Here is a 16,200-nt window from a genome sequence, read left to right as displayed (position 1 = left end):
ATAACTCGTATACCTATAGGCTCAATGTAGACTAATAACCTCTTGCTGTCCCCTCCGCTTCAATCAACCTGATGAGCATAACGCCTAAACCACCATAATGTTGTTGATGCTTCATTCATCCTGGACAATTCATGTCACATGCATGGAAGTCACTGAGGTGATTTCATAGCAATATTTCAGATTTTCAAAAAAAAAAAAAAAAAGTTGCCAAGACATCAATTTGACAAATGAATCAGAGCCTAGATGAGAAATATATAAATAAATAGGGAGTCGCAGTGCTGAAATGAGATCTGCCACAACTCCATGTAAGATGGCAGTTCTTATAGTAGCAAATGAACAGAGCAACTTCTCAAATAAAAGTAGTCGTACGTACAACACACTGTGTCAATATGAGAGCTCCAAGCCAATGTTTTTCTGGCTGTGCAGGAAACCGAGATCAATCTTCAATATGTAGCTTCTTATCATTTGATATGAAATCATATTTCTGCTAAATAGCAAGACAAACATTAAAACGGAATATTGAAGGATTCTGGAATGCAATGCAACACACTCTTCCCCGAAGGCTCCGACAACAATGTAATTGTGTCTGTTGCAAGGAGCAGATGCTCCTCATGTTTGCGCCAATAGGAAATTATTCAAGCCTGGGGATGTTGGGGTGTGGGTGTGGTGGGGGTAGTTCTGCTTCTTCCAGAAGAAGCAGAACTACCATCACAATCTTGTTAGAATGCAACATATTACCTAGAAACAGCTACAGTAAGTGTTCATGTTGCTCAGGTTCTTGAGTGCCAGGGGAACAGAGGTAATGCATATGCAAATATGTGTGTACGATGACTTCATAGCACCGTTTACAGTGGCCTCCACAGCTGGGGGTTGAGGGCAGCTCACAACTGTTCTGGCTATTGCCAGTCTAGCCTGGAATTCAAACTGATATGAAACTGCATATTTTGGTCCCCCAAACCCAGCAAACCCAGTCCATTAAATGACCTGATGCAGGTCGACTTACTGCAGCAGGAAAGCTTGCGAAACACAAACCTGTGATCCAACTTGGCCGTGTTAAGTACCAAGCGGAAGAAAATACTTAAACCTGAACTTGTCCAATAAGACCCTTGTTTCTGTTTTCCATTGCAAAATGTTTAAAAGTGATTTCAGTTGTGTACCCTAATAAACATGACCTTGTCCTCTGCTTTTGGGGTAATTACATTATTGGGGTTTGCCTCACTGGTAGCAGTGACATAGAAAACCCTTGTGTGCTAACAGCATTTCCATGCAACCCTGCACAAGCCCTCTGTCAGAGGCAATTTGAGCACTCATAAGTTCTGACAAATAGTCTGGTCTCACAGACAAGGAATACATACATAAATACAAGGAACTCCTAACAAGCAAAAACAAACACCATTTTTCTTCTCCACATTTGTCTAGTTGGAACTAAAATGCTTTTGAGTGATATAGAGCATTCCATTTCAGTCTTCTTCCAACTAGCCGTAAATCAATTACCGGTGAAAAGTCCCTAAAGTCTGGGTTGCGTGCTTCAGTAGAATACTTTTGCTTGTGACAGAACCTACGTAATTCGATCAACTCGTTTGTGAGTCCTGTGCTTCCAATGATGTTGTTAACAACGTTAACCTCAAAGTCAAGACAACACACTAGAGGTCGACCGATTTGGATTTTTCAACGCCGATACCGATAATTGGAGGACCAAAAAAGCCGATACCGATTAAATCGGCCGATTTAAAAAATGTTTTTATTTATATAATAACAATTACAGCAATACTGAATGAACACTTATTTTAACTTAATATAATACATCAATAAAATCAATTTAGCCTCAAGTAAATAATGAAACATGTTCAATTTTGTTTAAATAATGCAAAAACAATGTGTTGGAAAAGAAAGTAAAAGTGCAATATGTGTATGTAAGAAAGCTAACGTTTCAGTTCCTTGCTCAGAACATGAGAACATATGAAAGCTGGTGGTTCCTTTTAACACGAGTCTTCAATATTCCCAGGTAAGACATTTTAGGTTCTAGTTATTATAGGAATTATAGGACTATTTCCCTCTATACCATTTGTATTTCATTAACCTTTGACTATTGGATGTTCTTATAGGCACTTTAGTATTGCCAGTGTAACAGTATAGCTTCCGTCCCTCTCCTCGCTCCTCCCTGGGCTCGAACCAGCAACACAACGACAACAGCCACCATCGAAGCAGCGTTACCCATGCAGAGCAAGGGGAACAACGACTAGAAGGCTCAGAGCGAGTGACGTTTGAAACGCTATTAGTGCGAGCTAACTAGCTAGCCATATCACTGCGTTACACCAGTCTCATCTTGGGAGTTGATAGGCTTGATGTCATAAACAGCGCAATGCTTGACGCACAACGAAGAGCTGCTGGGAAAAGGCACGAAAGTGCTGTTTGAATGCCTACCACCGCTCAGTCAGATACTTAGATACTCGTATGCTCAGTCAGATTATATGCACCGCAGGACACGCTAGATAATATCTAGTAATATCAACCATGTGTAGTTAACTAGTGATTATGATTGTTTTTTTTATAAAATAAGTTTAATGCTAGCTAGCAACTTACCGTGGCTAATTCGCGTAACAGGCAGTCAGTCTCCTTGTGGAGTGCAACGAGAGAGAGAGAGGCAGGTCGTTGGCATAGTTAACTGCAAGGTTGCAAGATTGGATCCCCCGAGCTGACAAGGTGAAAATCTGTCGTTCTGCCCCTGAACAAGGCAGTAAACCCACCGTTCCTAGGCAGTCATTGAAAATAATAATGTGTTCTTAACTGACTTGCCTAGTTAAATAAAAGGTATATAAAAAAAATATAAAAAAATATTTTAATTTAATTAAATAAATAATAATAATCTGCAAATCGGCGCCCCAAAATACCGATTTCCGATTGTTATGAAAACTTGAAAATCGGCCCCAATTAATCGGCCATTCCGATTAAATCGGTCGACCTCCACAACACGCAGTAGACACACAGATGTTTAGTCAATGAAAGGATTGCAAGCGTTCAAAACATCATTAGCATGTTTGAATTAAGGAGTCACTGAATAAACCAAAACAACCTACTGCAATGAAGACCCAGAATAACCTCTTCCTGACCTTTACTCTGAAATAACAAGACCTTAGGAAAGCAACTTGATATTGGAATTCAAGAAGTGAAACAAAATACCAAAGCAACTTATTTATGCATCAATGTTCTTGCATGACTTCTTCACTACAGTGAATTACCAATGACATATCCTAAATCCATTTATTGATCCATCATTTAAGAGTCATGATGACTACGTGCGTGTTGTTTTGGAGTAGCCTCTCGAGTCTAGATAATTTACCAGCATGCATTTCAATGTTAAAGCGGCATCAGCCTGTTCTCCTGCTGGGAGGATTAAAGTAGAAGTTCACACACATATAATGTTGCGGATACAGTTCGGAATTACACAAGATCGTGTGTACAACATCTAAAAAACCTGAACCACTATACGGAGAGATTAGATGTTTCTAAAATGACGTCTGTTCTTGGAGTCATTGATCATCTGTGGCCGCTATACTGCAGAACAAGCAATGAGGAAGTCTACTGTTGGTGGGATAAATTTCCCAAACCCAAGTGAAAAAAAAAAAAAAGATTTGATTCAAATCAGGAGAACTTCTCCTTTAAAATGGCAGCACTGCATTCTGATGGAGGCAGAGTCCGATAAGAGACTCTTCTCTTCCCTGGAGTACCTGACACTATTGATGAGCTCTGAAAGACCTTGGCACACACAAGTTGGCAGGAGTCAACACAGCTCTTATGTCACTAGTTTGTCTTGACAGACAGGGTCGTACATTGTCTAGTTGGGTTCACCGGGTGTGCTGAGAATCATAAGTCATCATCGATATTCAAGATGTTTGAGTAGACAGTTCCCCATTCAAACCAAAATTACCAAAAGCTATCATCATATACTGTCCATAACCAGCTGATTAGTCTGTTTTCCAATGCCTTAGACTTGGCTCGTCAGATGTTGGTTTCGTGTACAGTACCAGTCAAAAGTAGACACCTACTCATTCAAGAGTTTATTGTTACTATTTTCTATATTGTAGAATAGTGAAGACATCACAACTCTGAAATAACACATATGGACTCATGTAGTCATTTTTTTTTAAGTGTTAAAAATAAATATTTTTTTATATTTGAGATTCTTCAAAGTAGCTACCCTTTGCCTTGATGACAGCTTAACTCCTGGCACTCTCAACCTGCTTCAAGAGGAATACTTTTCCAACAGTCTTTCCAGTTCCCACATATGCTGAGCACTTGTTGGCTGCTTTTCCTTTAATCTGAGGTTAATTTGGTTGAGGTCAGGTTATTGTGGAGGCCAGGCCATCTGATGCAGCACTCCATCATTCTTCTTCTTGATCAAATATCCCTTACACAGCCTGGAGGTGTGTTGGGTTATTGTCCTGTTGAAAAACAAATGATCATCCCATCTGGTTTGCTCTCAGTGGGACTGCGTATCGCTGCAGAATGCTTTGGTAGCCATGCTGGTTAAGTGTGCCTCGAGTTTTAAATCACTGGCAGTGTCACCAGCAATGCACCACCACACCTCCTCCTCCATGCTTCACGGTGGGAACCACACAAGCGGAGACCTACTCTGCATCTCACAGACAGAGGTTAGAACCAACAATCTTCAATTTGGATTCAGACCAAAGGACAGATTTCCACCAGACTAATGTCCATTGCTCGTGTTTCTTGGCCAAAGCCAATCTATTCTTCTTATTGGGGTCCTTTAGTAGTGGTTTCTTTGCAGCAATTCAACCATGAAGGCCTGATTCATGCAGTCTCCTCTGAACAGTTGATGTTGACATGTGTCGGTTACTTGAACTATGTGAAGCATTTATTGGGACTGCAATCTGAGGTGCAGTTAAATAACATTTTGTCACATATGCCGAATATAACAGGTGTAGACCTTAGCGTGAAACGCTTACTTACAAGCCCTTAACCAACAATGAAATTCAAGAAATAGAATTAAGAAAATATTTACTAAATAAATTAAAGTGAGAAGAAACATTTTATTACCACTAGATGTCAGTCTTTAGAAAAGTAACAAGAAAATTACATAACAAGGCTATATACAGGGGCTACCGGTACCGAGTCAATGTGCGGGAGTACAGGTTAGTCAAGGTCATTTGTAAAGTGACTAATGAACTTATCGTCTGCAGAGGTAACTCTGTGTCTTCCTTTCCTGTGACGGTCCTCATGAGAGCCAGTTTCATCATAGAGCTTGATGGTTTTAGCGACTGCACTTAAAAGAAACGTCCTTGACATTTTCCAGATTACTTTAACCTCTCTTGGGTAGGGGTTAGTATTTTCACCTCCGGATGAAAAGCGTGCCCAAAGTAAACTGCCTGTTACTCAGGCCCAGAAGCTAGTATATGCATATAATTGGTAGAGTTGAATAGAAAACACTCTATAGAGTCTCTAAAACTTAAAATAATGTAGGTGAGTATAACAGAACTGATATGGCAGGCAAAACCCCAAGGACAAATCATCCAGGGAAGATAAAAATTGAGGTCATAGGATTTTCCAATTGTTTTCTATGGGATACCCTTATTAGGAACCTGGTTGCAGTTCCTATGGCTACCACTAGATGTCAACAGTCTTTAGAAATTTTTGATAAATGAAGTAGTCCTATTTATTGTAAGTGTCATTCCAGGTGGACTCTACTGTTTTGATGCGCGTGAACTGGAGCGCGCCTCACGTTGTTTTTATCAGGTATTAATAACAGTTAATTCCGTTTTAAATTTTATAGATTATTTATGTTTTAGGGTAACGGCGGTTGGATTAGGAACGTTGTTTGAAGTGTTTGGACCAAGTTTACAGGTAACTTATTAGATACTTTGTAGGCATGTTGGGCGAGTTGAAACTGGTGTATTTCTGAATCAAATGCGCCAAATAAATGGACATTTTTGGGACATAAAGGACATTATCGAACAAAAGGACCATTTGTGATGTATCTGGGACCGTTTGAAGTGCCAGCAGAAGAAGAGCAAAGGTAAGGCATTAATTATATCGCTATTTCTGACTTTTGTAGCACACCTGCCTGGTTGAAATATGTTTTTCATGTGTTTGTATGCGGGGCGCTGTCCTCAGATAATCGCATGGTTTGCTTTCGCCGTAAAGCCCTTTTGAAATCTGACAGCGGCTGGATTAACAAGAAGTTAAGCTTTATTTTGATGTATAACACATATTTTCAAGAAGGTTCAATATTTGGTATTTTCACCGGATGTTGGCCAGGTCCCGCTGCCGTCCCACCTGCCCATAAGAAGTTAAGACATGGGGCGGCAGCCTAGTGGTTAGAGCGTAGAGGCGGCAGGGTAGCCTAGTGGTTAGAGCGTAGAGGCGGCAGGGTAGCCTAGTGGTTAGAGTGTAGAGGCGGCAGGGTAGCCTAGTGGTTAGAGTGTAGAGGCGGCAGGGTAGCCTAGTGGTTAGAGTGTAGAGGCGGCAGGGTAGCCTAGTGGTTAGAGTGTAGAGGCGGCAGGGTAGCCTAGTGGTTAGAGTGTAGAGGCGGCAGGGTAGCCTAGTGGGTAGAGGCGGCAGGGAGTGGTGTAGAGGCGGCAGGGTAGCCTAGTGGTTAGAGTGTAGAGGCGGCAGGGTAGCCTAGTGGTTAGAGTGTAGAGGCGGCAGGGTAGCCTAGTGGTTAGAGTGTAGAGGCGGCAGGGTAGCCTAGTGGTTAGAGTGTAGAGGCGGCAGGGTAGCCTAGTGGTTAGAGTGTAGAGGCGGCAGGGTAGCCTAGTGGTTAGAGTGTAGAGGCGGCAGGGTAGCCTAGTGGTTAGAGTGTAGAGGCGGCAGGGTAGCCTAGTGGTTAGAGTGTAGAGGCGGCAGGGTAGCCTAGTGGTTAGAGCGTTGGGCTAGTAACCGAAAGGTTGCAAGTTTGAATCCCAGAGCTTGCAAGGTACAAATCTGTCATTCTGACCCTGAACAGGGCAGTTAACCCACTAGGCAGTCATTGAAAATAAGAATTTGTTCTTAATAAAAGGTCAAATTTAAAAGAAAATTAAAACATGAAGGTCAATGATAGACTCATTTCTCTTTGCTTATTTGAGCAGTTCTTGACATAAGTTCTTATTCTTTTACCAAATAAGGGTGATATACAGAATACAACCAGCAAGGTAGGGCTAAGTGTGCCTTGAACTCTAAATAAGATCACTGACAATGTCAACAGCAAAGCATCCCCAAACCATCACACTTCACTTTCCTGTGGCGGTCCTCATGAGAGCCAGTTTCATCATAGCGCTTGATGGTTTTTGCGACTGCACTTAAACTTTTTTAAAGTTCTTGAAATTTGCCGCATTGACCAACCTTCATGTCTTAAAGTAAACGGACTGTCATTTTGATTCGCTTATTTGAGCCGTTCTTGCCATAATATGGGCTTTGTCTGTTACCAAATAGTGCTATCTTCTGTATACCACCCCTACCTTGTCACAAAATAACTGATTGGCTCAAACGCATTAAGGAAAGAAATTCCACAAATTAACAAGGCACACCTGTTAATTTCAATGCATTCCAGGTGGTTACCTCATTAAGCTGGTTGAGAGAATGCCAAGAGTATGCAAAGATGTAATCAAGGCAAAGGGTGGCTACTTTGAAGAATCTCAAATATAAAATATATGTTGATTTGTTTAACACTTTTGGTTACTACATGATTCCATGTGTTATTTCATAGTTTGGATGTCTTCACTATTATTATACAATGTAGAAAATAGTAAAAAAATAAGAAAAACCCTTGAATGACTAGGTGTGTCCAAACTTTTGACTGGTACTATACCTCCACTGTTTATGAACAGCTATACACACAGCTTTACTGAATATTAATACTACCACCTCAGACACTGTTTTATGATTGTCTGCTGGCTGGTAAATGCTCACAGCAATTTCCGGTCCTGCTCTAACAAAGAGCCAGAGGGACAACCAGAGTGAAGTGCGAGTCCACCATTATAGTGACAAGGTCCGGGTGGCTGCCATGCCTCACATGACCCAACACAGGACTGGGATCTAATTTGATGAGGCAGAATAATTACTATATTGAGGCCTCAGGGGAGAACTTCCAAACAGACAGGCAGAGCATAGCATTCCGTCAGTGGCTCTTCAAGCATTATAAATCAATGTTCAGAGTAATGAACCTTTGATGTATAAAATAATAATTTAGTGAAACGTGAAATTAATTAGGTACATAACAGATGTGTTCATACAACAAAAGCATTTAGCTGCCTATCTGTCCTCAATGCAAGGATGCATTTCTCACACTTGATAGCTCATCCACAAGGTAGGTTACCTTCTGGATGTCATATAGGCCTAACATTCTGTATGACTATTTGTCATTGGTAGAGAGTGTCCAATGTAATCTACTATCAATATCTCCACAGGCCTCACATTTGACTAGAAGCTAAGAGCAACACAGTCAACTGGGTGGCATGTAGCCTAGTGGTTAACAGCGTTGTGCCAGTAACCGAAGGGTTGCTGGTTTCAATTCCTGAGCTGGCTAGGTGAGAGATAGAAAAAAAACTGTAGATGTTCCCTTGAGCAAGACACTTATCCAGAGTAACTTACAAGAGCAATTAGGGTTAAGAGTATCTGCTAAATTACAATCATTTAACTAACACATTTTCCTAAATTTGCTGGCAGGCTCCTGGACAAGCAACCAGGGGTGCTTGATCTATCCATAGGGGGTACTTGGAATGCACCCGGGGGGTACTACGGGCAGAGAATAATTCAGTTGGTGGTACAGTAAGCAAAAAAGGTTGGGAACTACTGCTATAGAGGACATTCATTTTAATGGCTTTGCATTGATATGCCTGAACTGGATAAGTTTCTCTCTTTGTACTACTTCACTCCATATCACCCAGGAGATATACTGAACGAGTTACAAGATCAAGCCTTCCCAGTAATAAAAATGACTATCATTAAGAGAACTATGATTGATGTGTGTGTCACAGCAACACGATATACAGGATATACAGGTAACGCAGTGTTCTCTGTTGAGAGTATTCCAACGCGTATGCTCTTTGGTTTGACCCTAGCCTGACAATGACATCCAATTCATTCTACACCGGGCATTCATAAGTATTTGGATCAACAACCTCTACAAACCAGAATGTTCAATCAAATTACATTTGAACTTTACTGGTTGTCAATGTGGTTGGTCCTTTTGCAGGTAAGAATGTAAGACAACAGGAACGTATAATTACGTCAAGGGGCAGGACACCTGGCAGTCCTTCTGCCTGCTCAGGTCAGAGCCTCCTCAGTCTCTCGCCAAGTGGACAAGAGAGTAGTAGTTGATGCTATGTGTTATACAGTCCTTTAAATTAGGCCACCATCTCCTTATACAGTCAACATTATTATTGCTCTTGTGCTAGTACTCATTAAGTCTCATGCTGTTTATTATGGACAGTATATTAATTCACACAATTTCTCTGTAAAGATACACATCCATCTCATAGATCCTCTGGGAGTTGCCTTATTCCTGCCAGTGAGTCCCTGGAGCACCGCTCTCTTTTACAGATAGTGCGTTCAGATCGCTGTCGCCTGAAGCATGGCCAACATGAAAATACCTACATGAGACTCATGAATACTTGCCGAGTTCGTGCACGTGTTTACATGGTTCTGCGCATGCGTCAAGTGATATAAATCTGAACTCAACACCTGCTGTAAAGTAAGTTAAAATATTATTATCTTCAACATTCTGGCTTGTAGAGGTCGTGAGAGGAAACGTTCCTGATCCAACCGCTAATATATACCAGGCATTGAATCCAATACAATTCAACGCCGGGTCTCCAACCAATTATGTACATAAACCCTGGATTGCTGATGCTATGTATTGGCCATTGTGAGGCTTTGAAGCCACCGGTTGGCCATATTGGCACGCCACAGGAGCTGTCCTCCATAGGAATTAATGTAATTTTACAGCATTTCAATTAAATGTCTCAATGACAAAATTGTTTAAAAAATTGTATACTTTAAAATGAAAATTTTAACGTACGTGTTTTTCACATATAATTCAAAAGTATGCATTAATGAGTCTTCAATAGAATAAATGTGGCAAAAACGAATGTAGGCATTAATAAATGCACTTCTGTAACTTCCAAGATGTTTTACAATGGTGATTGGTGCCAAGATGGAGGCACGGTAGCTTCAACACAGCCCCCCCCAGTCATCTAGTGTATCTATTTATATAAAATCATTAAATTCAACCACTGTAATCTCAAACTGTTACGTGGATAGGCTTTCATTTCCCCCCATTTCAATACAAATATTGTGTTGTTCCAATGAATGAGCGCCCTTCATTTATACGTGCATCGCTAGCAACCCCGGAATGACCCTGAGAACTCATTAAACAGATATTTTAATCTTTAAAAGTCTCTTTACTAAATAATAATAATAATAATTCTCTAACTGAAACTATTTTACGCCAACTTTGTAATTTATATATGAGGTGAGACGCTGCTATGTCTACAGTAACAAACGTGTATTTGCAAAAGTTTTTATATATAAAAAAAGCACGAAATAAAATGTACAAGCCTTCCTTTGAAATTATTTAGGTGGTGATGACAACCTACACACAATTTTAGTCTGATAAAAAGTCAACAAAAAGTGCACTTTTATTTTACAGGAATATCGATCTTTCAGAAACATGTATTAACGTAACTAGATCGCAAACTTCAAAATAAACATAGTAAAGCTGTAGTAAATTCCTTACAAAATAAACCGGTTGTAACAAATGTAAGGCGAACTAAAAGCTCCAACCCCTCAAATATAGACCTTTATCCAACCCTACTCACTGAGTGAGCAGCATGCATGACCGCAAGGCAAGCTCAGATACCAGATAGACAGCCATGCAACAAACCCACAGCAGATAAAAGTTTCAAGAAAACATATCCGTATCACGAATTAAACGGTGCATTGACCTAAACATAAAATCAATCTTTGACTTACTTGGTAAAAAAAATATCCTCTTTGTCTGGGTCGTTAAAATAGTTGACCGTGGTTGCCGGAGCTTGTCAAGTTTGTCGCTGTGGCTCACAGCATGGCGGGTGTGACCTGTGTGTGCTGCTGCGAATTCAAAAATCCTTTCTCAGCAGTGATATCAGTCGAGATAGAGAGGGGGGTGGGACAGAGAAAAGCAATATGCAAACAAGCAAGGTAGGTCTCCAGAGGGCACTGATGGCGCTTGTGTGAGAGAGTGGCACAAAGCCCGCTGTTGTTACCCATTTTATACAGTCTATATGGTTGTTACAAATAATATTATATTTTAAAGTTATTATGATACATGGGCCTAGCAGATAATGCAGTTTATTTAACACCTTTATAAAAAGATAATTGAGGACAGACAGAGGAATTTAAATGTTTTAGCACACTCAATTTATAATAGAATAGAACAGACTCAAACCTCCAAATGGACTCACTAATGTCTAGACTTTACTTTTGACCAAAACTTTGTGTGTGTGGGGGGGGCGTGGGTCCTTGGACAGCTACTCACAGACATTCTACTGAAGGGGTTGGAAAGGTCATTATTATGGGTCAAAGGTTATGCAACATTTCCTCAAATGGAGCAGTGAATCAAAAACACAGTAAAACCAGACAAACCATCCCTTGTCTTATGGTCCAATGAAGGGGGTGGAAAGGGCAGAGTGCCGGGGGTTCCAACCCCAGACTCCTTCAAGTGGTGGCTCGGGCTAAACACAATCACATCTTTCAGCCGTGGAGCTTCTCTCGTCTTGATGAAATGTGGTTGTGAAGTGTGAACAAAGTACTGTTGAAATATATGAATGAATATATGAATGAAATGAATGATGATTTTTCCCTCGTCCATTAGTCTAACTTAATAAATTCCATGCACTCCATCTGTATAATGGCATAGTATTCCTACATATCTTTTAGTTTAATGGTCAAAATATACAGTACATGTTTTCCTTCTACATTGATTTTTCAGCTATATCTTCACGACATACATCTAAACGTATATGTCACATTATCTTTCTTCACCTTTATCTTTCAGACTTGTTTTGAGAAGATAATTGTAGTATGTTGTTGGTAAGATGTAACCCTTCTGTTACACACTATCATTGAGATATACAGTAAGTCATAGAACCTTGTCCAATCACAGTCCTATCAGCCCCTGTAGTATCTAGAGCAGAGGAAGCTGGTGGGAGGAGCTATAGGAGGATGGGATCATTGTAATGGCTGGAATGGAATAAATGGATAGGTATCAAACACATGAACCAAGTTTGACTCCATTCCATGTATCCCATTTCAGCCATTACAATGAGCCCATCCTCCTATAGCTCCTCTCACCAGCCTCCTCTGATCTTGCACTTACTTTAAATGACTCCCTGTGTTAGTGGTACCGTAAGTGCTGCCCAAAATGAATATAAAAAGCAGCTGTGGTAATCTTCATTCACTATGTGACATGTGTTGTTAAGAGAAAACAGGTGACTATGGAATGTTTGTTGGAACCAGTCCCCAAACGCAATTAGGAGTCTGCTGATTTGTACAGATGTGCATTCTAGAATCTAGATCCCTCCCATTTCATTCTAGATCCCTCCCTGTGCATTCTAGATCTCTCCCTGTGCATTCTAGATTCCTCCTTGTGCATTCTAGATCCCTCCCATTGCCTTCTAGATTCCCCCCTGTGCATTCTAGATCCCTCCTTGTGCATTCTAGATCCCTCCCATTGCCTTCTAGATTCCCCCCTGTGCATTCTAGATCCCTCCCTGTGCATTCTAGATCTCTCCCTGTAGATTCTAGATCTATTTTCCACATATAATAATAATAATAATAATTTATTCAACTTTCATAGCGTTATTCATTACATAAAGAACCTCAAAGAGCTTTAAAACAACAAAAAAATGGTTGGAAAGTCCATGGCTTTGAGTAATTATCGGAGGGAGGGGATCAAATGGGAGAGCAAGCAAGTCCAGGGGAAGGCAGGCAGCACGGTGTCATCAAGGTGGTGTCTGGAGCAAGTCCAGGGGAAGGCAGGCAGCACGGTGTCATCAAGGTGGTGTCTGGAGCAAGTCCAGGGGAAGGCAGGCAGCACGGTGTCATCAAGGTGGTGTCTGGAGCAAGTCCAGGGGAAGGCGGGCAGCACGGTGTCATCAAGGTGGTGTCTGGAGCAAGTCCAGGGGAAGGCGGGCAGCACGGTGTCATCAAGGTGGTGTCTGGAGCAAGTCCAAGGGAAGGCGGGCAGCACGGTGTCATCAAGGTGGTGTCTGGAGCAAGTCCAGGGGAAGGCATGCAGCACGGTGTCATCAAGGTGGTGTCTGGAGCAAGTCCAGAATGGCAGGCAGCACGGTGTCATCAAGGTGTCCTTGCCATCTGTGTGGCTTCTCCATAGTAGGACTTTGATTAAGTTTGAGCTCAGCCACTGCAGTTCATGGACTCCCTAGTAGGTGTAGCCAGCTAGCTGGTCCTTCACTACTACCAAATGAAGCACCCACGGGTGAAGATATGGCAGTCACGTGGCCAGAAAGCACACCACATTTCAATAATTAAAGGAGATGTATCATCTGCTTGGATAGGATGCTTTTATGGGAATATTTTTCATTCTGAACAGGCTTTCTTTTTTCTCTCTCTGTCAATTAGGTTAGTATTGTGGATTAACTACAATGTTGTTGATCCATCCTCAGTTTTCTCCTATCACAGCCATTAATTTAAACTCTGTAACTCTTTTAAGTCACCATTGGCCTCATGGTGAAATCCCTGAGCGGTTTCCTTCCTCATCGGCAACTGAGTTAGGAAGGACGCCTCTATCTTTGTAGTGACTGGGTGCATTGATACATACAGTGCCTTCGGAATGTATTCAGACCCCTTGAATTTTTCCACATTTTGTTAAGTTACAGCCTTATTCTTAAATGGATGACATGTTTTTCCTCAGCTATCTACACACAATACCCATAATGACAAAGTGAAAACAGGTTTTAAGATTTAAAAAATGTATGTATAAAAAAAGAAAAAAGTATTCAGACCCTTTACTATGAGACTCGAAATTGACCAAGAACGCGATGGTCACTTTAACAGATCTCTAGAGTTCCTCTGTGGAGATGGGAGAAGCTTCCAGAAGGATAACCATCTCTGCAGCACTCCACCAATCAGGCCTTTATAGTAGAGTGGCCAGACGGAAGCCACTCCTCAGTCAAAGGCACATGACAGCCCGCTTGGAGTTTGCCAAAAGGCAACGAAAGACTCTCAGACCATGAGAAATAAGATTCTCTGGCTTGATGAAACAAAGATTGAACTATTTGGCCTGAATGCCAAGCATCACGTCTGGAGGAAACCTGGCACCATCCCTATGGTGAAGCATGATGGTGGCAGCATCATGCTGTGAGGATGTTTTTCAGCACCAGGGACTGGGAGACTCGTCAGGATCGAGGCAAAGATGAACGGGGCAGAATACAGAGGGATCCTTGATGAAAACCTGCTCCTGAGCGCTCAGGACCTCAGAGTGGGGCGAAGGTTCACCTTCCAACAGGACAACAACCCTAAGCACACAGCCAAGAGTGTCTTCGGGACGAGTCTCTGAATGTTCTGGAGTGGCCCAGCCAGAGCCTGGACTTGAACTCGATCGAACATCTCTGGAGAGACCTGAAAACAGCTGTGTAGCAACGCTCCCCATCCAACCTGACAGAGCTTGAGAGGATCTACAGAGAAGAATGGGAGAAACTCCCCAAATACAGGTGTACCAAGGTTGTAGCGTCATACCCAATAAGACTCGAGGCTGTAATCGCTGCCAAAGATGCTTCAACAAAGTACTGAGTAAAGGGCCTGAACACTTATGTAAATGTAATATTTAGTTTAAGTTTTTTAAATTGGCTAACATTTCTAAAAACCTGTTTTTTCTTTGTCATAATGGGGTATTGTGTGTAGATTGATGAGGAAAAAAACAATTGAATATATTTTAGAATAAGGCCTTAATAAAAAAAATGTGGGAAAAAAAATATAATTTAGTGAATACTTTCTGAATGTACTGTGTATGAGTGATAAAGTAATGTCACCCTTCATTTGCTCTGTTAAACTTTGGAATTACTCCGATAGCAAGTGTGGGTGGGGGGTGGGGGTGTGATCTCCACGCCAGAGCCACACTCTTCAGATATACCAGTGAACTAGGCAATATATAGTCTTGTTGGTGTGTCCATGCTGCAGAGCAGACAGATACACCAGTGTAATAAACCCTACTGGAAGAAGTTGTTCTGCAGGAAACAAAATGTGTCTGCATCATTATGTGCTGACTACAGACACACGTTACTGTCCTTCAGTGTTTTTATTGTGCTTCCACTTTTTAGAGAGACAACATTCAAGTCAAGTGGTTTCAAAGTAAAGTGGTGTCAAAGACAAAAAATGTCAGAAAGGCGTTTGTATCAGGGCATGTAGATGTTTGTGGAAGTGTTGACTATGTTAGGGCACCTTAGGGCAGACCAAGAGGTCACTGTGGGTGACGTGCTCTATTAATGGAAATTAACCTCAAAATTGTCTGGTGCAGAAAATGAGGTTAAATGTAGTGTGTGTTTATGCAGTGCTTGTGTGCGAGAACGATATGATTAGTGGGTTATGATTATTCATACTGTAATGACAGGGTCCCTCTGAAAAACTTGACATTTTCTTTAAAATATTTTCCAGTGTTTAAAAGACGGATCATATTATATATTTAATATGAATAGTTATTCTGCCACAGCCATCTGGGGTATTCCAGATATGAACTAGACACCATGCTAAATCTATGTTGCCTGCAGCCACAGCATGCCATCGCTCTCAATAACACGAGCACTGCACCCACAGAACAACAGTCACAACGTTCATAAAAAGCAAGACAACCAAAATGACCTTGGTAGAGAGTAAATGATCAATCCAGTCAATATTTGACCCACTCGGGCACATAAGGGTATTGCACAATCAGCAGTTGACCTCAAACCACAAAGCATTGCCTACATACATAATTTTGGTAAGGCAAGTGAAAGCTGTTTACTTCATAGATTAATTTTTTTTTAGACTGTATTTCAATTACCCCCCCAACACTCAGTTTGTTTCTTTTTATGTAAGCCTACACCTCAATATGGGACAGGTATGTACCAATACATTTCCATCTTGGCCGATGCCCTATTTTAACATGTCCTATAGCACCATCTCATGGCCAAAAGCTTACAACACAATTTCTGAAGGACCAAGTAA

At 41.2% G+C, this 16,200-nt stretch overlaps 1 protein-coding gene across 4 annotated transcripts in view; it reads right to left on the bottom strand.

Moving 5' to 3' along the window:
• Positions 1–11,154, bottom strand: part of sema4d (sema domain, immunoglobulin domain (Ig), transmembrane domain (TM) and short cytoplasmic domain, (semaphorin) 4D) — an 88,224-nt gene extending 77,070 nt beyond the window's left edge. For 2 of the 4 annotated variants that reach the window (XM_065007590.1, XM_065007589.1), the window contains exon 1: positions 10,972–11,151. The gene's annotated coding sequence lies outside the window, so the exon portion shown is untranslated. Of the gene's footprint in view, positions 1–10,971 lie in introns of all 4 variants that reach the window. The other 2 variants (XM_065007591.1, XM_029628598.2) reach the window with 2 other exon arrangements.
• Positions 11,155–16,200: the final 5,046 nt, after the last annotated feature.

Source organism: Oncorhynchus nerka, linkage group LG22 (genome assembly GCF_034236695.1).
Source record: "Oncorhynchus nerka isolate Pitt River linkage group LG22, Oner_Uvic_2.0, whole genome shotgun sequence".
NCBI lineage: Eukaryota > Metazoa > Chordata > Actinopteri > Salmoniformes > Salmonidae > Oncorhynchus > Oncorhynchus nerka.
Note: the sequence above shows the minus strand (reverse complement) of the source record. Positions and strands in the feature narration are given on the sequence as shown.